At 46.2% G+C, this 25270-nt stretch overlaps 1 pseudogene across 1 annotated transcript in view; it reads right to left on the reverse strand.

The window, feature by feature from the left end:
- Positions 1-445: 445 nt before the first annotated feature.
- Positions 446-25270, reverse strand: part of LOC149340053 (anionic trypsin-2-like) — a 34730-nt pseudogene continuing 9905 nt past the window's right edge. Inside the window, exons 3-6 of the transcript XR_016283832.1 lie at positions 18873-18963; positions 16862-17045; positions 13718-13863; positions 446-619 (exon numbers count right to left, since the gene is read on the reverse strand). The product of XR_016283832.1 is annotated as an anionic trypsin-2-like (transcript). The remainder of the gene's footprint in view (positions 620-13717; positions 13864-16861; positions 17046-18872; positions 18964-25270) is intronic.

Consider the following 25270-nt stretch of genomic DNA (forward strand, 5'->3'; position numbering starts at 1 on the left):
AGCGTTTCACCTTAAAATTCACTCAAACATGGAGATTAAAGGTGTCTAAAGCTTCATTTTTCGTCCGTTTTTCTTCGTGCACACATGTGTATAACTGCTTACCTTCGAATAACAGTAGCTGAGAATGAGCTACTGTCTGCTCTTTTTGTGCTACGTCCCCCCCCCCCCCCCCCCCCCCCTCCTCTGGAATCATTTCGCTCTTTCCGCGGTTTGAAACGTGCATAAAAAGGCCAACATCACAGCTAGTAAAGCAATGGTAGCTGACCGCGTAATGCTCCTTTATTGGAAGTCCCACGCGCCGTGTTTCCTGCAGCCCAAGACCCCACAAATGCGAGTCGAGTGAAGTTACTCAGCTTGATCGAAATGAAACTCTTCGCCACTGAGTCGCGCTTAAAGGACACTGGGAGACAGGCAAGCTTAAGCAAGACGAAGCTGGCGCGAATCTTTATTCGGGTGAGTTTCTGGCCATTTGCTCGTGGATGAAGTCGAGGAACGGCGCCACCCTGGTGAACACAGTGGGCATGTTGGGCAGGGCGCAGTACACCGAGTGGGACACCACCCCGGCCAGGAACCAGGTGCGATCGTCGAAGGTGCACTGCAGCGGGCCTCCTGAGTCGCCCTGCATCAAAGGCAGTGTCCAAGTGAGGACGTGCAGAGCCGTTGGACAGGGACCACCCTGAATTTGATTTGTTAATCCGTTCGGCCTCGTCCTTCCATCTGCAAGCCGTTGTGGATAGCTCAGTTGGCAGAACCAGTACTCCTGATAGACGGTGGTCCTGAATTTGAGCTTCGAACCAAAATGATTTTCTCTTCCACTGCGAATTTTGTAAGAAAAACCTGTATCGCTTTTCTTTCCTGCCGATCGGGTCCCCTAGGGTGGGTGCCAATGAGTAATTACTCCGTTACTTCAAATCTACTACAACTTGGTGGTTCCCGCTAATAACTTTGAACTTGCAGAATCGTTAGCCTTAACTCAATGCTCTTCAAATTTAATTTCACATCCAAGAAACAACAAACGTTCGGCTGCTGATCCCAAGGTCACGGGTTTGATCCCGGCCGCGGCGGCCGTATTTCGATGATGGCGATGTCTGCGCACTTTAAAGAAGCTCAGGTGGTCTAAATTTATCCGGAGCATTCTACTACGGCGTCCCTCATAGCCCATGTGTCGCTTCGGGACGCTGAACTTCACAATTTGCAATTTTTTGTTCGAGAAACAAACACGAATATTTTTGTCGTATGTGACTGCCGTACGCTGCGGCATCGCCTTCATTGCACTGACACGATGCTAATCTTGCACTTCGCCTGCGGCATACGTTCGCTACGCATCAAGACTGGTGACTCTTTCTTCCATCCGTAAAGTGCTCCAAGGTCAACCAGACCGATTTACAAAAGCAAAAAGAAACAGTGCAACGGAAAAAGCGAAAGTTAGATTGATGAGATGCACCCAGCCGATTGATAAATGCAGAGCATTAACGTCACTGTAGTAGGCCAGCGACCCGTTTCTGTTGGCTGCCGCTGTTGGGAATGCGATACTTCGGCAGCCAAAGGCATCACGCGGTACGTGGTCTCCTGTCCTTTATTGGCAGCGGCTGCTTAACAAAGCCCGCAAGACACTTGGAAAGCAGCCTTCGCGCTCGCTCACACCAGTTTCGTGACGCGCATTAGAAATCTCTCTCGAGTGATGGTGCTTCCAACGTTTCCGACGACGCTGTGTCGCACCGTGCCCGTGTAGTGCAACCACGACCGCGTAATGCATTCTAGTAAGCTATACCATGCCACTGTAGCACTTGCGATGCCTGCTCGGGGTTCCCCTGGGTCCGTGGAGTACCCTCTACTACCACGCTACCGGCATCGTACGGCACGCTGAAAGCTTCAAGAGAAACGCCGTTCCATCCGTCATGCGGCGCTTACAGTGCAGGTACCGCCGGCAGCGAACGTTTATGTTACGCTCGGAAGCAAAAACATATTGAAGAAGTCGATAATGTAGAGCCTGTTGGCAACACAAAATAAGAACAGTTGGGCCCAGACACGCCACACAGACAGAGAAACACAGGCCACGAGAACAAATCATCAAATCAAAATTGATCTGATCGTCTACCAAAAGAAAGAAATGCTTATGCGTTCCTCTCCCATTTACACCCATCATAGACCAACCTGGCAACATTATATTTACGCTCTATCAAAAGGTGTCAAGCACGTGATGCATAACAGGAACTTGTTCAAGGAAGCAGCGTAAATGGACATCGAAATATTAAACAAAGTGCACACGAGAACGGGAGAGAACCGGACCATGCATAAAGAAGTGCGGAGTGTCTAATTCATTCGGTTATAATTTGAATGAGTAAGAAACATGTGTTATTTATATAGTAATGGGGACGTTGTACACCACACGGTAAAAAGAAAAGCGCCCGTTCTATGTGGATGTTGTGCTCAAGACACCGTCGAAGTTATCAAACTGTGTGCTAATGCAGCTAATGCAGCAAACAATTCTCCTCAAAGCTGGAAGCACTTAAGGCGCTGGGTTTCCTGACAGCGCCGAAATTACTATTTTCCGCACATCCGCACCGGGTAAACATTTGATGCCTGTACTGTGTTATTTTTCTTGGGGTAATATACGTAGTTCACTTGCGATAGTACAACGTTTCGAAAACTTTATGAAATCGCAAAACGAAGGCCTCTAATTATATCAACGACGCTGCGCTTTTTAGGCCGTGAACAAGGCTTGCCACCGAAGCCAGTGAATGCCGACTATATGTTGAAGGCTACTGAGAGTGATCGGTAACAAACTGCATTTGTAACCAGTCAGGTCCACCTTAATGTGCCGTTAAATGGTTCTCCTCGCATGATCATACCAGCACGGTTTCTTCGTATCGACTCCGCACGATGTCTTTTCATTGCCGAGTGCAGGCAAGCAGATAGCTGCGAACGTGACCTGTAGACTCAAAATGTTTGGAAATACCCTCAGCATTGGCGGAATTCATTACAAGGACTCCGCGCTCTTTTATGTCAGCAGTCAAGCGCTGTGTAACTGAACAAAGCAGGTCGAGTGCGCAAGCAAGATACAGAAGCCAGGACTCACGTTCCAAAGTCGCCACAGAAAGTTGAGCAACGGCGACTTGCGACAGTCGCTCAGAGCATTTTTTCGCAAAACGAAATCGCCACGATCGAAAAGGTCGAGTGCTGCTTCAGTGCCGCTTCACTGCTTCAGCGCAGATATCGAAGCTTTCGAGGCCAGCACTGCATCCAGCTATGCGATTCGGCGTCAGATTCGACTAACACCGAAACGCTTTCCTCATTCACGACCCCAACACTGGGAGTTAAAGCATACACTCGGGGTCATGCAGGATTTGAGGAGGTTCCGTAGTTTTAACATGGACTAGGAGTGCGTGAACGCCGGCACGCACCAAGCGCAGGCCTAAAAAGCCCCTGCGGCAGAGGCTCGTTTACTGTGGATGTCGGAGAGCGACGTGCAGGTCGGTTATCCTGCAGGGATGGAGAGGATACGCTTCGAAACGAAGTTTGTCGGTGAGCCGCGGCCGACACTACATCTAAATGCCTGCCAGCCGTCCCGAGAAGAGTTGAATCAGAAAAGTCACTGATTGTTGCTGTCACTTTTGAGGTCACAATGGCACACAGGTCTCTTTTCGATTAGCCAAAAGAGTTCCTAGGTTTTGCTTGCGACATAACAGCCGGCTATTAGGCGTTTCGAAGTGTGCAAGAACTATTGCTGATTTTAAATGGTATCTTGAAATGAGCTGTTGGTCTGCATATTAAATTTTCCTAATGCTTTTATATGTCATTCTCCGATTACTGATGTCATATGATCATTCGCGGACTACTGATGTCTGATGCCATTCCGTAATAATTATTTTGCTCAGATAAATTTCGAAGCACGGAGATATTTTGATCGCGAAGAGGCGAACTCCAGCGCTTACGTGCACTGCTGTTTTTGCCAGCTTCTGTCATGAATATCTTAAAATATACTGCCAGAAGGTGCCTGAAAATATTTGAGGAAAATCCATGATAATCGCATGGTGTGACCAGTTATTCTTCTTAATTTCTAAAACTATTCGGTTCTCTAAAATTCTGTAAAATTCGCTGAAAAAGAGTTTCTTAATGAACCTGAGAGGCATTCATTAATAAAGCTAGACGCAGAGTTCGCGCTGCGTTCTATGCCAACTTATCTACTACATAGTATAAAATTTGTCGGTATATGGTTTACGCATAAGGAAATATTGCGTAAAACGCAGAAAAACACACTTTGTATGGCGAATAAAAGCGTTATATTCTGCCAAGGTATTCTGCATTATTATAAAATTCATTGTGTCCAACCTTCCCGCATGTCCAATGGGCTCCTGCCTCCCGCCCACGTGCAGTGTTTTCGAAGTGTCTGGCGGCGAATTACATCCGCGCGTCCAACCCGATGGCGACGAAAGTTGCAAAGGGTGTGGGCCACATGCTGCGCGCACATGGTGGTCACATGATCTCAGGCGCGTGGTTAGGGTTCTCGAGTGCTTAGCCCGAGGACGCGGGTTCGATGCCGGCCGCGGCGGCCGTGTTTCAAATGAGGTGAAACGCAAGGCGACCTTGTACTGTGGGATTTCAGGGCACGTTAAAGAAATCCAGGCGGTAGAAATTAATCCACTTCCACTACGCTATCCCTCAAAGCCACGTCGGTTTGGGACGTTAAACCCTATACACCACACCGAATCCTGGAATGATAGCACGTTAGCACGAATGACGTTAAACTCAATATACCGTGCCGAATTTCGTAACGCTAGCACATTAGCATAGAAGTGCTGATGTTCTTAAGCCTGTTTTCCAGAGCACCCTCCGTGTGAGCCTCTGTTAAAGGGGAACTCTAAGGTTTTTTTCTAACATTTTTAGTTAATTATCGCAACACATCCCTTGAGGTCCCCCGTCTTCAGCACAACAAAGCGTTTTTCAAGATACCAAGTAGAACCATTTTAAGAGAGCAAAAACAGCAAGGCAAAACTCAGGTCGTGGCCAGGAATGGTGATGATTGACGCAGCGATTACGTCACAGACATTACTGAAATGTCTCCATAGAATGGCTGAAGTAAGGACTGGAAATGACGACTCGGTTCATAAAATGCCTAAGATCATCTAATGCAAGCCTCAAAATATGTTCTTCACGTGAAGAGAGCGCAATAATGCGTTATTGGTCGTGCGTTATTGCGTTATTGGATGCTCGTGACGTCGCAAACGCAGTGTTTCCCATAGAAATAACCTAGACTGAGTCCACGGACACTATACAAGCTTTAAAATCAGTTTGCTCAGGAATTAATAGTCGCATGGATGCCAATCTAGACTGAAATGATCAGGACAGGGAGAAAAACCTGCAGTAAAAGTTTCATTAAAATTCGTGAATCTGGGAAAAAACCGTGGAGTTGCCCTTTCTTTGTTGCACTCTCTGTGAGCGACGAGGAAAGCGGCTGGCTTTTATTTTTAGTTCCTAAAGAAACCTGCCAAGCGCACATTGATATCTTTTCAGGCAGTTTTCAGCATATAAGGCCTCATAAACTCCAGAAACTCGTCAAGCATACTGATCACGCTCAAATGTGCTGGTGCCCATTGCAACAAGACTCCCGTCCTACCGCTTCAAATAGCGTAAATAAAATTTTATGACGAGTCGAGTCAGATGAGTTAGTAAATATTTGAATTTTTTTGTGACTTTTGTATGCGGCTTTGTATGCGGCACGCAATGAATCATTAATTGTGTGGTGATAGAACTCAGTGCGGAGTCGATTATTCAGAGCAGCCTCGGCTAGCGGCAACCCGGCATTGATCGGCGTACTCAGCGGCTCTAAAGTGAGCGGCGTCTGACTCGGGAGGTCTCCTCTTTGAGCTATTGTAACAAGTAAAATTCTTTGAAGTATTTCCGTTCGTAGTAATGTTTTGTATTAGATGTCGGATTCGGTGTGTTATGGGTGTCAGCTAGTGCGGCGAGATGGGGATTGTTGAAAGCTGTGCATTTGGGCCCTGAGCAGAGATTCCGCTACGTAGGCCATCGAACTCAACAAATGGTGTCGTATACTAGCGCTCTTGTCGCTGCAGTTGACGTTGTTATTGTGAGAAGCCGACGACGAGGTTCCATGGTTCATGAAGAGGGCGCACGAAGAGGTTGACGAAAGCAGACATGACCGGCCGACCTAGCTGCGAAAACGTGATACAGGAGCGGCCGGAAAAAAAAAAAAAACACTCTGTTTTGAAGAACATAACAGAGAAGAAAATCTTATTTTTTTTTCAAAATAAAACACTTTTATCATGGTACTACAATGTCGACCAACATTTACTTTAACTTTAAGTTTATTACTCCTTTTACTTTTGCCGCACTACGTTACGATGCGGACGAGGAGCGCGGACAGGCGCCGCAGCCTTGGCTGCATTGACTGCTATGTATGAAACGGAGTATAGCTTCTGTCATGCGAAGAAGACGCAACCTGTTATAAAGGTAGCCAGTTTATATGAGCTTCCGGTCTGAGAACGAGAGACAGGCGAGGAGGGCGCGGCGAGCGCGGAAGCGACATACATGAGAGGCGCAATAAAAAGCTATTCCTGTTCACGCAACGCGCGAGCGCATGACTTCGGTGTTGCATCACAGTCTGGTCACGGCCGACGCTTTTAACACAAACAGCATTGCCCCACACCACAGCTTCCAGAGTAAATGCGTACCTAACTTGGCTATCTGAATAACCGAAGAAAAGCAGTTTAGAACTAAACGCTGCAAATCTACGTTACCTTAAGCTTAGGGCTCAAAAGGAAAATATGCATAATGAGAACAACTTTACTTGAATGCCTCGGCTGTTAAGCGCGTTAATGAAACATTTTTGGGCGTATGGTTTGAGAAACGTTTGTGTTGGTGTTCACATAAAAGCAGTTTTGTATCATTTTCCAAGGTTTGTCAGTGTAATTCATAGAATAACCCAGCTATGGCTTAAGCAGCTATAGAATGCCCTATTTTACTCGAAACTATGTTACGGTACGTTAGTATTGAGGACGACTGCTCAAACAGCAACAAGCTTATTCTTTTATAGAAACAAATCTTTCGTCTACATTGCAAATACTATGGTAGTTATATCGACCTAGAAACTGCTCCGTTCTTTTTACTATACTGTGCTCTGTGCAGGCAAGGTATACTATTAAAATATTCTGTTTGCCATACATAAACAAGCATTATTCACCAAAATAGGCAATAATGAATCATATCATTATTCTCTCCGGTAGAACATTACACACGTACAAAAAACAAGAACAAACTTTGGGAGACAAGCAATCATACATCAGTCGACGGAAATTCTACATGTAAATGACGGCGCGGAACTCTCATATTTAAGTTCTTCTGCAAAATTCCTTCATAAACAGCCTAATACATCATTACTAAGCAATGATATCTGCTGCTCTCAATCTGTGATATCTCATTTCTCCTGTATCTGCGTGTACGTGTATCTCTTTACAAATATGCGTAATATATAGATTGTTTTCGTGTACACGCCAGTGTGTTCAGTCATCTAGCTTGTTCACCCCGATTATAAACAAATTGTGATCTTCGTATCTGCTTCTGAAGCTTTGTTCCGCTGAGAGTATTCGTGATGTGAGCGTATTTCTACATGTTTTTTTTTTTCCACTGAAATAATCACCGCTTCTGTAACGGAGTATGGTGGGGACTGGGACCGCCGTCAAGCATAATGTGCCTGTAATCTGAGCCTCCCCTCGCCGAAACGAGAAATAAAGAAAGTTAAATTCAATTTAATTTATTTACTGCTTTCACGACCATCAATACGTCAATCAGATTCTAGTGATCGCCCATGGCTATGGGGTTTGTGCATGTGGTGTTTTCTGCTGTTCGTTTCCTATTGGTTCGTTTGTTTTTTTTTTTTTTGCAGAGTTCCTTATTATAGAGTGGCGCAAAGCCTTGTACAATGTTTTCATAACTTCGCTCTTCCCTCCAGCTACGTATCGTTCGGTAAACTTCGGCCTGCCTTGACATGAAGTACTTTGAAGAGTGCGCAAAATATCTGCCTCACCGTGCGAAAAGAATTTCGTCTGCAAGCTACACACCGAGATTTTGGCGGTGAAGACATGGCTTCAGAGAAAGAGAATTTTTATATCCTTGGTAAATTGCCGCCTCTGTGACGTTCCTGAAAAGAATGAGCATTGCTTAATCAGTTGTAAAAATACAACACTGCTTTACAATGTCCCACTGAAGACATCAAACAAGCGAATTAATTTTATTCCTCATTCTGCATGCTACCTTACGGTTCTGCAATACGCTGATGAACTTCAACACGTGTTCTTTCATACTGGACTACACAGTCTACGGAAAATTCGCATAGTGCATCGGCACAGTGAATCTGCTGTTTCTGCAAAATATCTTCCAGCTAAATGATTGCTGATCCTAAACCAGTGCAGACCTGACAGGTTTCTCACCGGAGTGGCATCCTGTCTTGGTCGCAGGAAAAGCCTTGTGTGCCTTCTAGTGCTTTGTTGCGTGGATATGTTTTGTTTTGAGATGGCTTTAATGCTGCGTTCATAGGCATTTGTAAATAGTTCATGTACATAGAACGTTGCTTCACTATAATCAATAGCATGTCTAAGAAAAAAGAAACGGTGATAGTCGAGTGGTTAGGAGTGATTGCGAGCATAACTGGCGCAGGTTTTAATCCACCCAGACCTGTAAGTCTAAGCGTGTATTTTATTTTCGCGAGTGTTCGTGGCATGGGGATATACGGATAAAAATTTGTGGGCAAAGAGAGGTATAACCCTTTAAGGTGCTTTGTACCAACTGGGAGTGTTGCAAACTAGAATTTTTTTTTTCTCAGTGTGTCCTCTAGCTAGCAATACTTCCTTCGTTTCGGGTGAATTAACATCCTTCATTTTGCTAATAGGGTACTTTTTTATGCAACTAGCGAACACAGCCGTGAGCTCGAAACGGTACATCTTCTGCCATTTTTTTTTTCCCGACAGATTTTGCCACCACTACCAACGCCTACTCCTTTTTCTGAATATCGTATTTCTTGTGCACCGTCGAAACACAAAAAATTCCGACGCTTTAATATTGCAGTTTGAAACTACTTCGTCAATTAAGAAATTTTCTAATGTGCGCGCTAGAAATTGCCAAGCCTGGCTATGCCATTTAGGCCGAAAGATATTTGCTTGTAATCGGAATGATAAATGTCACCTTAAACGGTAAAGACAGCGCGATAATGACACGAATATACATCTGCATTTTGTCCTTCGCTCATTCGCCCATTCTCAGCTTCCCTCGAAATGAACAAACTGGCCTGCGAGAACTTTATACTAGGAGAAGCAAAATGTTGCCGTTAAATGCATCCTTCCATTAAAATTCCCGATTTCTTCTTCGACGTCATCCTTTGTAGTATAAATGAATAAATAAATGAATAATAAATAAAGCTACTCGTAAACGCTCCTCGACCACCAAGGCGGTCATCTTGCGGGCCTCTTTAATCGCTGCAACAAGTGCGAGCCGTTGTTTAACAGAGCTAAGATTAAGGCACATGAGCGCACAAAGAAGGAAAATTAGTCACTGAGGCATCGTAAGTTGCCGGAGCCGTCGACTTGCGCGTCGGCCTCTCGGCTTGGTTATATCCGACAAAGAGCTTGTCGCAGCGCCATCGCCATCACCGGAGCTGCTGCTCCTGGCATTCGCCGCCGACGGCTTCTGGCACTACGTGCCGGGTAGAAAAAAGATTAGTTGAAACTTATACCTCGGCCTGTTCTCCTCGTCTGCCAACGCCCGTCCTGTAGCTTGTAAGGACAGGTCTCGTCTCCAGGCAAGCTCCCTTTCTTATAGATGCATTAATCTGACTTTCGTTTTCCTTAGCCGTATTGACATTCCTTCGCGTCGTGGGTGTTTTTAGTTTTCTTCGTAAAACCACAACTTTTTTTTTCGTAGCCGACAGCTCTTTCCTTGTTCTTTTGACACAATCACTGCTCCGTCTTTGCATGAATTTGTTTTTGTTTTTTTCTCCTTTTCACCTTTTTTTTTGCTGACTGCTTTTGCACACTAACCCTGTTTTGGTTTGGTTAATGGGGTTTAACGTCCCAAAGCGACTAAGGCTAGGAGAGACGCCGTAGTGGAGGGCTCCGGAAATTTCGACCACCTGGGGTTCTTTAACGTGCACTGACATCGCACAGTACACGGACCTCTAGAATTTCTCCTCCAAAGAAATGCAGCCGCCGCGGCCGGGATCGAACCCGCGTCTTTCGGGCCAGCAGCCCCTGGTTTTGCGATTGCAGTGTCTTTAGCACTGCGCTGTGCAGGCTTCTGGTACTGTTACAGCTTTCACTTTTTTTTTCCATTGGTTTTCATGACGTCGCTGGCTTCTGTTACTTTTGCAACGCTAAGTTCGGTTGCCGAGCGGGTTTGTACAAGAGGTTCTCGTTCGCTGCGAGGATGACGCTCTGCATCTTCCACTTTTATTTCTTTCGTTTTATTTCTTGACTTTGGCTTGTTTCTGCGTGTCACGTGGGATGGACTCAGTATTGCGAATCCCGCTCCCTTCTCGACATAAATTGCTGCTGGTTTCAGCGGCCGTCCCGTTGGCTGTTCGTTTATTTGTCCTCGCCTCTTCACGCCGTCTCCCTCTGCAACACCTTTCATCAGGCATATTGCACGAACCGCAAGGGTGCCTTCGTAACCACCGAATAATATGAAACTGTGCGTCAGTATTTTCTCAACGAGGCATCTCTCACAACCACGCATCGGTATCATCTCCCCAATACTCCTCTGCAGACCAACCTTCAAAGACATGTATCTGCAAATTTCAACCGTTTGTTTCGAAAACGTGAGTTTATAACATATTTAAAGAGACTATCAACGCTTATCCCAGCTGCCGCCGAATTTCGCTATGTACGCAAAATTCTTAAACGTTGTAAATTTTTCCGCTCGACAAAAGTCAATGACTTGATGGCGGCTGCATTACAAGTCCCCGCCTTGCAATGATCTCCCCGCTGGGATTCAGTGCATGCAAAAGGCAAATGAAGGGACTCAAGTTAGGAGCACGCGAAAAGGTGTTTCTGCGTTTCGCAACTCAACTGAATGCAAAATTGATAGCAACTTCTGGGCCTCTTTCTGCAGCTTTCCTCTTCCACGCTCCAGAGCCCACGAGCACGCGCGTCCTATCGTGTGCTCGGTGCATACTTGAATTGACCTTGAATACTTCTTTCCAGCTGCGTGTCCTTCACACACGATCGACCCTTGCGCGTGTTCTGGAAGCCTCCGTGCAGCAGCGCCTCTTAGGCGACGCGAACATGCACAGTGCCACATTTCTTGTTTCGAGGTGCGTCGATGGGCGTTGGTGTCACCTGTTCGAATAATCATGCGTCAGAATATGCTTTTATGCAAAGCGTATTTCCAAGCGCCGCACACAGCCGGAGTACCCAGGTTCGAACCTGACCACGGCGGCAGCGTTTCGATGGAGGCGAAACTCGGAAGGCGCCCCTGTGCTGTGCGAGGTCACTGCACGTTATTCCGGAGGCCTCTACTACGGCACCTCTTTCTCTCATTTTTCTTTCACTCCCACCCTCCTCCCTTCTCTGACGACGAGGCTGAGGTGTCCATCGAGAAGCGAAACAGTTACTGCGCCTTTTCCTTCCCTCAAAAATGACTATCTACTAAAATTTACCCTACACTACACCTACAGCCAGGTATTAGACGCAACAAACGTTTAAAGGGGTCGAGACATCAATTTCAGATAATATAAAAAGCCTGTTATGGGCCTCTTGTGTACGTAGTCACCCACGGCCAATCATTCAAAGCAAAAAACCTTTGAAGGTATTTTAATCCAGCTCCAAAGAGGCTAAAATGCTATTTCGAGCGATCGAGAACAATCTCTAGCGCGATTGTTAATCACGTATGAATTGGAACGAATGCAGTGAAAATTTCAAAGACACCTTGGCAACTAAAGTGTTGAGAGGCGAAAGCCAAGGACACTATGCCGTGACGACTTCCGGTGGCCTTAACGTCACACCATTCCCGTGGCTATAGCGGTACCCAAATTATACATCTTTCGGGGACCTTAAGTGTTAATTACGCTTTATTACACATTTTTTCATCTAATTTGACACAAATGTGGCGTTTTTCCCACCATTCTGTGACAATTTTAACTATTCCGTGACGACTTCCGGTAGATGTGACGTCACACCGCTCCCGTGACTATATCGACGTCTGCGTTATTTCGACGCAATTTCGATACTTTTGACTATAATTAACTAACTAATTACTCTACAGTCATCAAACGTGGCTTCTAGGTTCATTTTTTCTTCCTCTATCTGAAGCAACCATTCGTTGTCTCCTATCTTTCTTAGTTCCCGAGTTAACACGCTGCCAAAGGTGTGACACCCTCTGCTAATGGACAACAGTGCGAGCCATTAAAGGCTTTCGCCTTAATACTTAAGACGTCACTGCGCACTAATATAACGGGCTCTGCACGGTGACACGCGGCGTCGGCGGTTGGCTGACTGGTCGGCCGATGCCGCCGCTGACGCACCAGCATTGGTGGCCAAGCAAGACGGTGACCTGAATAGCTGCGCTTGTAGTCTATCCGTGTCACAAATAAGTGAAACTAGCGACTACACTTACTAGCGGTGAACACTGGCCAGGTTCTTTAATTTTAGTCGGCGCCGGCCACCTTCCGCGACAAATAGGCCTCTGAGGTCGCAGGGTTTGTGTGTGCTATATCGGCGATTATGAGAAGCGAATTCACACGTTCTAGCGTTTGAGCATAGTTTTCAGCACAGTGACATGAGATCGGCGAACGCTGAAGCCTCACGACGCACATATAACAAGCGGGAGGAGTCAATGCTAGGAGGTGGGGCCAAATATGCCATGCTGTAGGCGCCCGGTAGCAGTTCTTGGCGCCGCTTGCAGACAACAAATTAGGTCTCTTTAATTAATGCACCTTGTTCCCGAACGCACTTATGAATAAAGAGATCTAAAACCAAGTATTGGTCGCATCGGAGTCGGAGCAAGCAGAAACAATGAGCGAGAAGCGCCGGTCCTACTCGGTGTCAGTAACACGGCTAACTAGCGTTTCTCAGGCTGTAGCTCGCTCTCATAGGCGTTTCTTGTAGAGTTATCGCACTGTGTTAACAAGTAAATGTACAACCAGTGCAAAAGAAAAGAGATTATTCAACGTATGCAGAGCGCAGCTTGCATTTCATGCCGAACGAACGCATAGTGGCCGTCTTTGCACATGCAGCTACATAAAAGCAGTAATGATGATGATGATGTCCTCAGGCTTAATAGCACACACCCACAGCGGGGGATTGGCCAGGGTGCATAGCGGATACAAACGCACACACGTACAAGGGATGGAGTATTTTTATAATTTTAAAAGCAGTAGCAATGAGGTGCAGTCGTCGTCTTCGGCGCATTCCTAGAGGAATTTCGTGCATAACCAGTGAATACAGAATCATGTAGTATTACCTGGGAGCACTCATTTAGCCAGTACATGTATTCCTTGCGAAAGAAAACAATATACAAACGTATATTAAGTGATGCGATCATTATCTGTTAAAACTGGCATTAGTTTTCTCCGCGCGAGGAAAGTTTCAATCAGTAAACCTTAGCTTTTCTATCATTTTTTTTTTTTTTTTTTGCAGCAGGGGGTAGGTGGTCGGGGGGTTAAAACATGAAGTCGTACTGCATGCAGCAGAGGAGTAAGGGTGCTCACGCTGCAGGAGGACTTCTTCCCCTCGACGTAGCCAGCGCAGAACATGGCAGTGGTTATCTTGTTGTAGTTCCGGTAGGCGTGCACGCACTTCTGGTGGGGCCACACTGGTAGCATCACCTCCATCAGCACGTCCGAGTGGCGGCCCCCTGCGAGAGCCCCGAAGTTTTGTGCGCATAGAATACATCTTGCTTTTATAGTACATAATGAGTTCAAAGGAACTGCTCATATTTCCACAAATAAGAAAAATCAAAACGATGTACAAAACCATGACGCTTTTTTAAACCTTTTCTACGTTCGCACAATAGCCATTGCAATTATTTACTCACATTTTGCAGAGGGCAAACAAGCTGATAAAAATGTTACGGAAAGCAAGGAACGTAAACCCTGTCGGGACTCTAAACTTCAGAGAAATTGCATTTTGTCGCATATTCAGCAGTCACTTGCATACTGAGGCGGTCCAAGTAAAATTACGAACTGTAGTACGTTGCACAGTTGCATTCAAAGTGATTCATTTCAGGAAATTTAATCTGAGCACTTCTTCGTTTAAGCGAAAAAATAATTGCAACTTGAGAACTCGCGCCCTACTCCTGAGGCACTCCGTGCTCGAGCTTCACTGCAGTACACGCAGCCGCCGGAGCTAAGAATACACGTGAGCAGCTCCACGGAGCTCCACGTGGATGCTCCGGATGTTTGAGTGCTGGAAGGTCGTTTGGTGGGCTCATGTACGTGTTCCGACACTTGAAACTCTTGGGTCGCCGAGTGCGATGTAAGTCGAGCGTGCAGTGCTGAAAGTGGTGAATGCCTGGTCTAACGAAGCGCCCGGGTCCCTTTCAAAAGCGCCCCTCTTTCAGACCGCCCGGTGAGCTCGATTTCTTTTTCTGTAATTCTTTCTTGCAGCATTCAGAGGGATACGACAGGCTTTGATACTTTCCTCCGCTAATGGAAACAGCTGAGGGGGGAAAGGGAGGGGGGGGGGATCACTCTGACCTTTTGTATAGAAACGGAGACCTAGAAGAAAGAGCCGACTCCGTCTCGCTTATGGCATACGGCACGATACGTCGGAACGGTTTTCACTTTGTTCGCTATGCGTGTCCGCTGATGAGTGCGCTTCCTGTCAGAAGAGTAGATTTCGGTGTTGACATTATGAGCACTGGGCTGTTTACGTGGGGAACATTGGCCACAATGGTGGTGCTCGTACTGAAGGAATACCTGAACTTAATAGCGCTTCTGGGTGTTGAGGAAAGGGGATCAAGGCAGCAGCAGTCTTAGTTTCGCCTCTCCAGTTAACAGGCAGGGTGTCATGATGCTACCGATTTCGGAGGCTTCATTATTTGTTTGGAACCGCACTCTTCAGCGGATCGTCCAAGCTCGGTACACCACCGTGTCTCCACTCCGGGAGCTGCGTGTACTTCAGTGAAGAGCGAGCACGGAATTCCAACGGAGTAAGGCGCGAGTTCTCAAATACAAAATTATCTTCTCGCTTAAACAACGCTTTCCGATTAAACGTCCTTACATGAATGCCACTGAATGGTACCGTGCAGCTTACTACCTTTAATATTTTTGCTTGGTCCACATCGCTATGCAACTGACTCCTAAATATGCTGCAAAAAGCAGTTTGGCCATAGTTAAGGATTTCTTTTTCGTAAATAGTTTACATTCCTTGCGTTCAGAAACATTTCTGCCCGTTGCTTTGTCTGCTGTAGAATGTGAGAAAACAGTTGGAATAACTGCTTTCAGAGCATAAAACTATCTTGAAGATTCAAAGTATAATGACTTTGGGTGTTTAATGCAATGAAAAAATTTAAAATTATTTTGAAATCATTATATATTAAAGCAAAAAGTGTTTTATTCAGGTGCAAAAGAAGTCGCATAGTCATGCGTGAAAAATGCTATTTTTTATTTTTCTTAAACTATGTTTTGCTATTGTTCGCAAACTCAAAATGACGGCCACAGTACGCAAAATGTTTTTCGCCAAAATTAAGTGAGGAGCATGTTTGCCACAGTAACACAACATTTCATTATCTCGTTTTAAGAAATCGAAGATGGTCGAGCGCGAAGCCTGGTTCGTTTGGCGTGGAATACCCTATACTAAGGGAAACGTGGTTGTCTATTCGTACTTCCATAATCCGTTCACAATGTTTGATCTGCCTTCGCTACAGTGGGCAGCCCGGCTAACTGCAGCATAGAACCTCTCAGCTGCCGACCCCTTCCAGTTAGGTTTGGTTTATGGGGTTGAACGTCCCAAAGCGACTAAGGCTATGAGAGACGCCGTAGTGGAGGGCTCCGGAAATTTCGACCACCTGGGGTTCTTTAACGTGCACTGACATCGCACAGTACACGGGCCTCTAGAATTTCTCCTCCAAAGAAATTCAACCGCCGCGACCGGGATCGAACCCGCGTCTTTCGGGTCAGCAGCCGAGCACCATAACCACTGTGCCACCGCGGCGGCCCCTTCCAGTTAGGGGTCGGCAGCTACGAAACGTGGTGTTTAACGTGCCAAAACAGCTCGTTCTCTATGAAAGACGTCGTAGTGGAAGTCTCTGCACGAATTTCGACCACTAGGGGTTCTTGAACATGCGCTGACATTGTACAACAGACGGGCGTTATAGCATTTCGCGTGCATCCGCAGCCAAAGAACACATCCACAAACCCACGGTACAAATGATAAGTGCCACTATTCCAAATAGACAGTTATGCGTGCGGAGGCGTAGAGCGCCACTCGGTGGTTGATGGCGTTAGTCGCCTGTCAACAGCAGCGTAGAATTTCATCGCTAGAGATTGCAGCGCACTTTCGTCCCAGCTCTCGTTGGTCGTCCAAGTGTCTGAGCGAGAAGTCAGAAATTTATGGGATATTTATAAGAGAACAAGCAATCGCATTCGCAGGAACAAAACAACCGAGCTGGTTCCAGAACACTTCTCACAACGCTTAGCTCCTTCCTTTGAAGCCGCGTTTGTGGCAGCCGACGCTGAAAGCCTTTGCAGCGACTGCAAACGCGATATGTAGTGGCCACCAGGTGCCGCTGGGCAATGACATTATCGCTGTTCTCGGTTACCCTTCCCCGTACTCCAACGCGAGCAAGGTGGGCGCGGCTATTGTTATGCTGCTTGAGGGACGGTCGAGCGCAGTGTGGAGGTTCAACTCACTGAACTGGGTTTCGCCCCAGCCAGTGGCCATGCAGCGGGCCTCCGAGAAGTTCATTCCCGGGTCCGGCAGGCAGACGGTCTCCAGGTTGGCGTTGGCTCCCTCGAGGTCCAGAGGCTCCGCTAGCCGCACCAGGGCGATATCGTTGCGAAACGTCTGGATGTCGAACTTCTTGTGGGTGATCATCTGCACAGGCCGCACAATTCGGTCACCTATGGGGCCCTACTTTTAGCAAGTTTTCACTTTTTTTTTGTCTGTTCGCCACTGGTGAGGCCCGGCTGTGATAACTGAGCCAGTAAGAGATATATTGTTTGCCGGCTCTTAGTACTTTCGTCACAGGTAGCCGCTTTCAGTTATAAAGGGCCAAAATAAAAGAAAAGGAAAGAAAGCTTACAAGAAGAAAGAACAGCGCGATTAAATACTCGTTAATGCGCTATTAAACTGCAGATAATGTTAGTGATTTCGATGTTTTAATGTAGAAGCTTTGTTCTTATTTATGTATTTATGCAAACTGAAGCACTGAGGCCCCTTCCCACAGCTGGGCCTTGTCGACGCCGGTGTTACACTTCTACTTCGACAGCTGATAAGCCGCTAGATCTCGGCGACGCCATGATTGCGCTTCTGCGCGAATGGCGAGTTTGCTATTGCGTTTACCAAGCATAGTAATCGCTCTGTGTTTTTTAAACAGCTGCGTGATAATTACGCATTACCCAGAATCGTAGTCACGCTGCTTTCACATCTTCCTGTCCAGCTACCGACCCGCAGTATTGCTTTTAGCGCGCCTTCAAATATAACTATTATGTCTGACTATGATAAAGATTACACATCGCCAATACTTGCGTCAGTGATTCGTACTCTGCACAAACACAAACATTACTTTCCCAACAGCATTATGTTAGTCCTATAGGGCTTTCTTTTTCGGTCTTATTTAAATATTGCATACTCATTAGGGCCACGACCACAGTGACCAATATCAAAAAACTCCGTAGGCGACAGAGAAAGGTAATTAGAGTAAAACAAAAATTTGAAATAGTTGGTACTGGCCACACATGCTCTGAGAGAAAAAAAAAAGAACACAATGACCGCGGTAAGTATCGCCTGTGTTATCTTTCTTACCGCGGTCCTTGTCTTTTTGTGCTGAGAATATGAAATTGAAAATTAATAAACATTCCGCATATGATTTCAACGTAAGACCACTATTCAAAAACCTTCGCATATTATGCGTGGTAGATGTAGAGCTGCAATCTATGACTCGGATTAATTAGAGAAAGAAGGCAGAACAGCAGTATGCTAACAAATTTGGGAAAATTAGCTATTAAAGATTCTTCGCTTCACTAGACACAAAAATCCTAATACAAGTGAACTGATTTCTGTAGAACAAATTACGTTATGCAAACATTAATATATTGTGTTCCTTCCCTCCTAAACAGCTACTTATCCATTCATATACAGATATACCTTACAGCTAAATACCAGGCAGCTCAAGAATATTTTTCTTCATTGAAATACACGTCTTACATCTTTAGAACAACTTCTGTGGTGTTTCATGTTATGATTTGTCACTGTCGCTGATTTCTTGTTGCACATAATATTTACCATTCATTCATGCACTTGCCTTCCTAGGCCATGTTTGAATTAATTCTCTTACGTCCGGCAGGTTCAATTTCTGTTATTAAGCGCGTGATTTGTGTATTGTTTTATCATTCAGCGTCTTTCCTTTCCCCCTTTCTTTTCGCCGGCACCACCACGTCTGGCATATATAAATGGATGATAATTAAGTGGGGAAATGATAAAAATTTCCCTTTACAACAAAATCACGGAGGAGGCCATTTGACCCAAAAGGCATATCAGGGCCACACTGTCGGCATTGTCTCTCTTAGATTGTGCAAAACATAGTGAGAGTATGCATGTTTCGTTCCTGCGCTTGCAGGTATATATTGCGTTTTTTTTTTTATTTAACTGTACTATCTTTAAAGCAACCTTACCAACGAATTGGAACCAACACTCACTCACCATATCAGCCTTGGCATGAATCTCGCCTGCTTCCATGACGCCCTTGTTGTAGTCTCCAAGGCGGAAGATGTACCTCGATATATTCTTCCGGCTACGAGAAAGAAAACGGAAGTCCTGTATAGCTTTCCTTTGTAGCCGTATGGCTGCGCTCAGGTGGATGCCAATGAGTAATTACTCCCTTGTTACAAATCTACTCCACCTTGGGGGATTCCTCTAAACATTTGACCAACACTGTTCCCACTTCGAGTTATTGATCAATTCGCTCTCATCCTACCATAAGCTTGCCGTCCCGATTAGCTCAATTGGTAGAGCGACTGCTCCGGTGAAGCGGTGGTCCCGGGTTCGATACCCGGACCAGGACGAATTTTTCTTTAGCTACGAAGTTTCTGAGAAGCTGTATAGCTTTCCTTTGTAGCCGTACGGCTGCGCTCAGGTGGATGCCAATGAGTAATTACTCCCTTATTACCAGTCCTTCATGCAGCGTAGTTAGGGTGCCGTCGGGAGCAAAAGTGGTGTGCACCATCTGCGACTGCTCATTGGCTCGTTGATTATGCTATGCCTTTTCGCAGTTTTCGCGGAGCAGGCGCGACACTGGCCAAAACGAGCAAACATGCATGCCTGTGGACAAAGGTTACTCCTTGCCTGTCCGGACACCGGGCTTTCCCGGAAAGTGGTCATGCAGCAGGACCGAAGCTCGGGTAGTATTGCTCCCTTTTGATGCCGATAATAAAACGTTGAGCGATGGCCGTTCAACATGCTTCAGCATGCTCAAAAATCCACGCAAACGTCAGTGACTTATCGGTAGAGCGCCGCCAACGGATCGGAACGGATCGGGACAGTGAGGGCACAATGGTAAGAAAGCTAAATGATTGTTTTGTCTTTTTCGAGAATTTTTTTTCAAGAAACATCTTTTCCGAAACATAGTATATCCCAAATACATTGCCCTCCTGCCAGGGGTGCAAAAAAAATCACACTAAAAGACAGATAAAAAGTAAATAAAACTGACGTACAAAACATTATCTCCGAGTCTCTTCCGTTCTTCCGCGCGCTTTCCCTCTCACTGTGCTAATGTGCGAAATTATGTCGGCGCTGGTTAACTTAATCTTCGTACTGACAATTTCCACCAGTCGAAAACGCCCATTTGAGACTCCTCCTTAGATGTGCAGCTAGAATAGAATGGGGTTAAAATGGCAAACTAGACTTGCTTGTGTTTGAAAGTGGAGCAAACAGCGAAAATGGGTGCAATACGAGGAAACCAGAAAGAGAAAGCACTGCGATAAGGGGATGTAGCCCGCGCTTAGCCCACACTACGAACAACCCAAGCAATTTCGACAGAGATAAATTGAAATGAACCGTACTTCTGAATACAACTTTCCTGCAGATTTAGCTCAACAAACACGCGCACGCGATGTTTATATTCCTAGAAGATGCTCACTCTCAATTACCTCGGCTGCTGCATATTGTGTACACTTCCTCCACCTTTTTGAGCAGCGCATTTTTGTGTCAATCATGTTCATGAAACCTGTCAAGTGGCTTTACTTCATCCGGTCGGGCCTTAGTTTAAGGAAAAGTATAACGGTCACTGACCAAGCTATATTAAAAATAACGTTCCGGAACCCGTACGGGTTCACTGTTCACAATGAGCTTAACAGCACAAGCAGTCGAAATTTAAATGCACGGCAGGTCAAGGGTTCGACAAAAGTTGGTCTGATCATGCAGAGATGCTGAAATGGTTTCTTGAGAAGTCGAGGTTCTTCAAAAATTCTAGGTAATCCATGCGAAGCATTTTTGCACTAGCATTTAGAATGGTGAAGTAATCGTCGATTAAAACCGCGACGACGTTCAGGCTTCTCCTCCCTGTGTTGGAGAAGTGCGGAGAAATTCATAGCGATGTTATCGTTGCCGAAATTTCAGATGTCCGCTGCCTTCGCCGGCATGCTGCTGGGCGTCGTCCGATGCCGCCAAACAATAATTCATGAGCTGCATCTTCAATGGCGTTGATTATTTTCCATGAAAACCGTTTCTTCGCTGGAAACGTAGCGCCGTCCTACGTGGCGTCATCATCGGCGCCTCTGCCCATCGCTGTGCACTGCAGAGAAGCCTGAACGACGGCACCGTTTCAAATGCTAGCGCAAAATGATTTCGCAGGATTTACCTGCATGTTTCACACATTCGGCCCTTTTAAACTCTTCGAATTATAAAACCTCTTGAGCTGAAAAAGTCATACGTTGCGCATTTAAGTTTTACTGGTTGTCATGTTAGCATCAATGTGAAGAAGGAACCCGCAGGTGTTCGGAAACGTAATTCTTACTTTGCCGTGCTCAGTGACTGTTGTACTTTTCCTTCTACTCTATGTTAGTGTGTCCTATAAGGTCTTGCTGTGTCCAGGTAATTTTTATCGAGCATACAATGCTCTCCGTGCACTACTTCTTCCTGCATGTCTTGAAACATAAATAATAAATTGTATTCACGGAGCACAGCGACACTGCAGATTGTCTACCCGTGATTAACCTTTTAACTTATGGAACTGTTCACTTAAAAACTGATCACTGTGGACGATCACTATCGGAGCTCTCCGATATTTTGAATTTAGAGAGAAACTGTGCTGTTCGGAGTTTTTCTTTTCTTTTTTACCCCTGCATTCTTTGCTCGAAGTGTCTAAACATACGTCCGAGGCACCAATTCTCATTTAAAGTACGGCTAACGTCGCTGAAAGCCCATGGCTAAGGTCATTTCTAACGTGTGCCCGTCATATGCTATACTTGATACGTACGCGCTCTTCCTCACAAAGTGTACGCAAGTTACACGCTTCATTCATGACTTACGGGGAACTAGAAAGGAATGATTGACTGTTATTCTTGACTTTCTTGACTTGATTGAGTTTCTTTGCCGCTGTTAAACTCACTTTAGCAATTGTTCAAGAACAATGTGTCCACTCCTGCTTTGACTGCCAAGAGGCAGTTGGCAGTATTCGATAAATAAATAAATAAATACAATTAATTATCTCCACTTCCTCAAATGACACAGAATGGCGTTTTGACACCCAGCCGCGCGGCAAGCAACGCTGTCACATCGTACCAGGTCACAAGGTTCATGCGAGCGACGGCAGCAGGCGACTGCGACGTATGCCATCGTAGATACGCCCTCGCTCGGTGCCTTCGCTACGCAATTAGCTAACAGTCTCGCAATATTTCACCTCGACATAATCGTGATTTAAGCAAGCTATCACTGCCATTTGCGCCGTGTGCGATTCTGCACAGCCGTCACCGGCAAAACACGCATCCTATAAGGAATGTTGTGCTAGCTCTTCTTCACCGGAAGCCTGAGAAAATAAGATGCCCGTCATTATTTTTTTTATGTTGTACCTCAAAGCCATGACAAAAAGTTATGTCGTATCTATTTGAGGCCTGCGCTGGTACAGCGGTGATGGCCAGGCCAGCAAGCCTGTCGAGACAAAAATATACTCCGCCGCAGTGCAAGGAGGAGCAAACGGAAAGCCGGCAGCGTGCGCTTGCGGGTAAACTTCGACGTTGTTTTGAGAAGACTAGGCAACTGTCCAGCCCGCAGCTTTGTCTTCACGCGAAATTCCGTGTACAAGGAGCATGAACCCACGCAGATTCGAAGTTAGCGTGAGCCGAATGGCCCCGGCTCAGCCGTCGCTACGCGGGCATGCACAGATACGGCGAGCTCAACTTCGACTGGAGAACACGGCTCGCTTCAAGGAGAGCCTCAACGCTCAAGAAGCGGACTTCGGCACACGGCAGATAGTCACACGTGCCTCGTGTTTGTACGGGTATATACAGGGGAAATTTTGCGGTTCGCACCCGCTGCAATCCAACGACGTACGCGTCATGCACATAGCAGCACAAACGGTTAACGCGGGCGCACTCGAAGTGCGCGCATCGGACGCCAGTCGCCCCATGACGCATATACCTAAGTAGGCATTGGTAAAACAGAGGGTAAACACACACCGCTGCGCGACCCGCGCTTAAGCAATCATGTCAACTTGACGGAAACAGCGTCGTGCCTATGATACCGAGCCTACGACAAAATTTTGTGAGACGCGTCGGACTTTGAAAAAAACAGCGATTTGATCTCTCCTACGGAACGGGCTGAAAATGGACTGTACTCGTATACGTTCGGCGTACTATCAAAACAAAGCGCTCGGATCCGTCCGACGTACTATAACAAAAAAATGTAGAAGCAATTCGGATGTTCGTACTGAAGTAACACAGGCAGGCAACTGATTCTGAGCGAGTCGCAGAGTTCAGGATGCATATTTGCGACACGGGAAATGATAAGTGCGAAGTATTACGAAACAGCAGTTAGACCCAAAGCATAGTGCTAAAATCGTGCCTGCACCTCGCGGACTTCCAACACCGTTGAAAGCAAGCGCACAGGCTGCCAGGTCACCTGGCAGGACGAAGCATCCCCCACCCCTCCCCCTCAACGGAATCCCTGCGTAAAGTCAAAGTATAAGTCAAAGCCGCCCCATTTCATAACGGGCGCCGCCATGCCGGATAAGCAGCGCCATCTATAATAGTCACTAGTACGAGCATGACTTCCATGCTGCCTTGCGCAGCCGACCTGCGCTGCTTTTATCTGAACAGGAGCACTCGCTAGCTGCCCTGTGTAATCGAGTTCCATTCAACGTTTTTTTTCCTGGGCGGTGTTTTTTTTTAAGCGGAACATTGATTTGTCATGGCTCAAGCAGCTGTGCCAGCCGTTGTCTCGCCCTGCTGTCACTCGGCCGGAGCACCTGTAAGCACACCAAGTGAGGGTCGGACCAGCAACGTGTGCTCAGTGTAAATAAGCGATGCGGCTAGAATGCAATACGTTGTTTGGAGCGCTTAAAGAGCAGAAATCGGAATGCAATGTCCACAGAGTCGCACTTCGACGTCCTTGAATACAGCCAGCAGTGGAAATACAACGAACAATACGCAATACATGCGAAAAACGTTGTCTCTAGACTTGAAAATACTGGTGCGAAATTTTTCATTCCAACGTCTAAACTGCATTCAGGTGGTTCTTAACATGTCTGCGTTTTTTTTATATATGTTTCTTCTTGTGCTGATACATAAAGGAACAACACAAAGGAATCACCTACTGGCGAATACTGCGCATCAGCAGGATTCACATCCGTACATCACTCTCCAGAAGATGCCGCCGCGACGGCTAAGTGCTTACGGCGCTCGGCTGCTGACCCGAAAGACGCGGGTTCGATCCCGGCCGCTGCGGTCGAATTTCGATGGAGGCGAAATTCTACAGGCCCGTGTACTGTTCGACGTCAGTGTACGTTAAAGAACCCCAGGTGGTCGAAATTTCCGGAGTTTTTCCCTACGTCGTCCTTTACAGCCCGAGTCGCTTTGGGACTCTCACGCTGCACAAATAGCGCGCTGGCGCCCGGCATGAGCGAATCTGATCTTAAAAGGGAAAGCCAGTCAGTCTAAGCATGCGCTCCAAGTACGACAATAACGCTTAGCAATTACCTTCTCACACTTTTAATGGCTCGTGTGCAGATTAACACGGCAAAATAATTTTTACCACCAATGTTAAACCTTTGACAGAGGGCTACACCCACTGTAAGATGACTCTCTGCAGAAAGAGCTGAAGGTGAAATGCAGAAAAAATGCGGTTCCCTTGATAAAATGCTTCGATAAGCGGCTCGTATGCAGGCAGTCCATGGCTCTAGTATTGAACGTGAGCAGTAGGCTCCTTATCCTAGAGAACACCTGGCCGCTGCAGTCTCTGAAGGCATAAACATCTTTTGCGGGCCATTTGATATTCTGAGGCCGACTGTCATGAATCGTTAGCCCCGACAGTAGCCACATGCTCTACTTTTTTTTTTTTTGCTGTTCTACCTGCTCCTGTTTGTTGACTACATGGCCTACGAAAGATTTGTGCTCCCTGAGATCGCCTCCATATCCCGACGCATGTGCACTTCAAGTAACTGGGGGGTAATCCACACGAATGTTACTACGTCGAATATTTAGCATGAACTCCAGTTACCATTTCAATGTATGCTCAAAATGCAAGCTTGTTGGTGCACTTGGCAATGACAAAGAAAACTGTTTATGATGTTCTTAATGTGCCTGTTTCCTTTAATACACTGGAACCGGATAGGATACTTTGACAATAAATCAAAATGTACCTCGTATTCTTCCTACTGAATGGTGTCTAAATTAGTAGTGAGCAGTTGGCAGCTTCGGCAATGGAGCGGTATGGAAATCGCACGCTAGTCACTTGAGTGCTACGCATGCCATAAGCCAAGAGCCCGGGACTCAAAGTCAGGAGCCTCAGGCCGAGCGTTTGACCATGCAGGTCAGTTTTCTGTTCCAATACAATTTCTAGAGCTTATAGCTTTCGTTTGTTGGCGCATGGCTGCGCTATTGTGGAGG

This window comes from Amblyomma mixtum, chromosome 6, assembly GCF_055824585.1.
Source record: "Amblyomma mixtum isolate Tamu chromosome 6, ASM5582458v1, whole genome shotgun sequence".
Lineage (NCBI taxonomy): Eukaryota > Metazoa > Arthropoda > Arachnida > Ixodida > Ixodidae > Amblyomma > Amblyomma mixtum.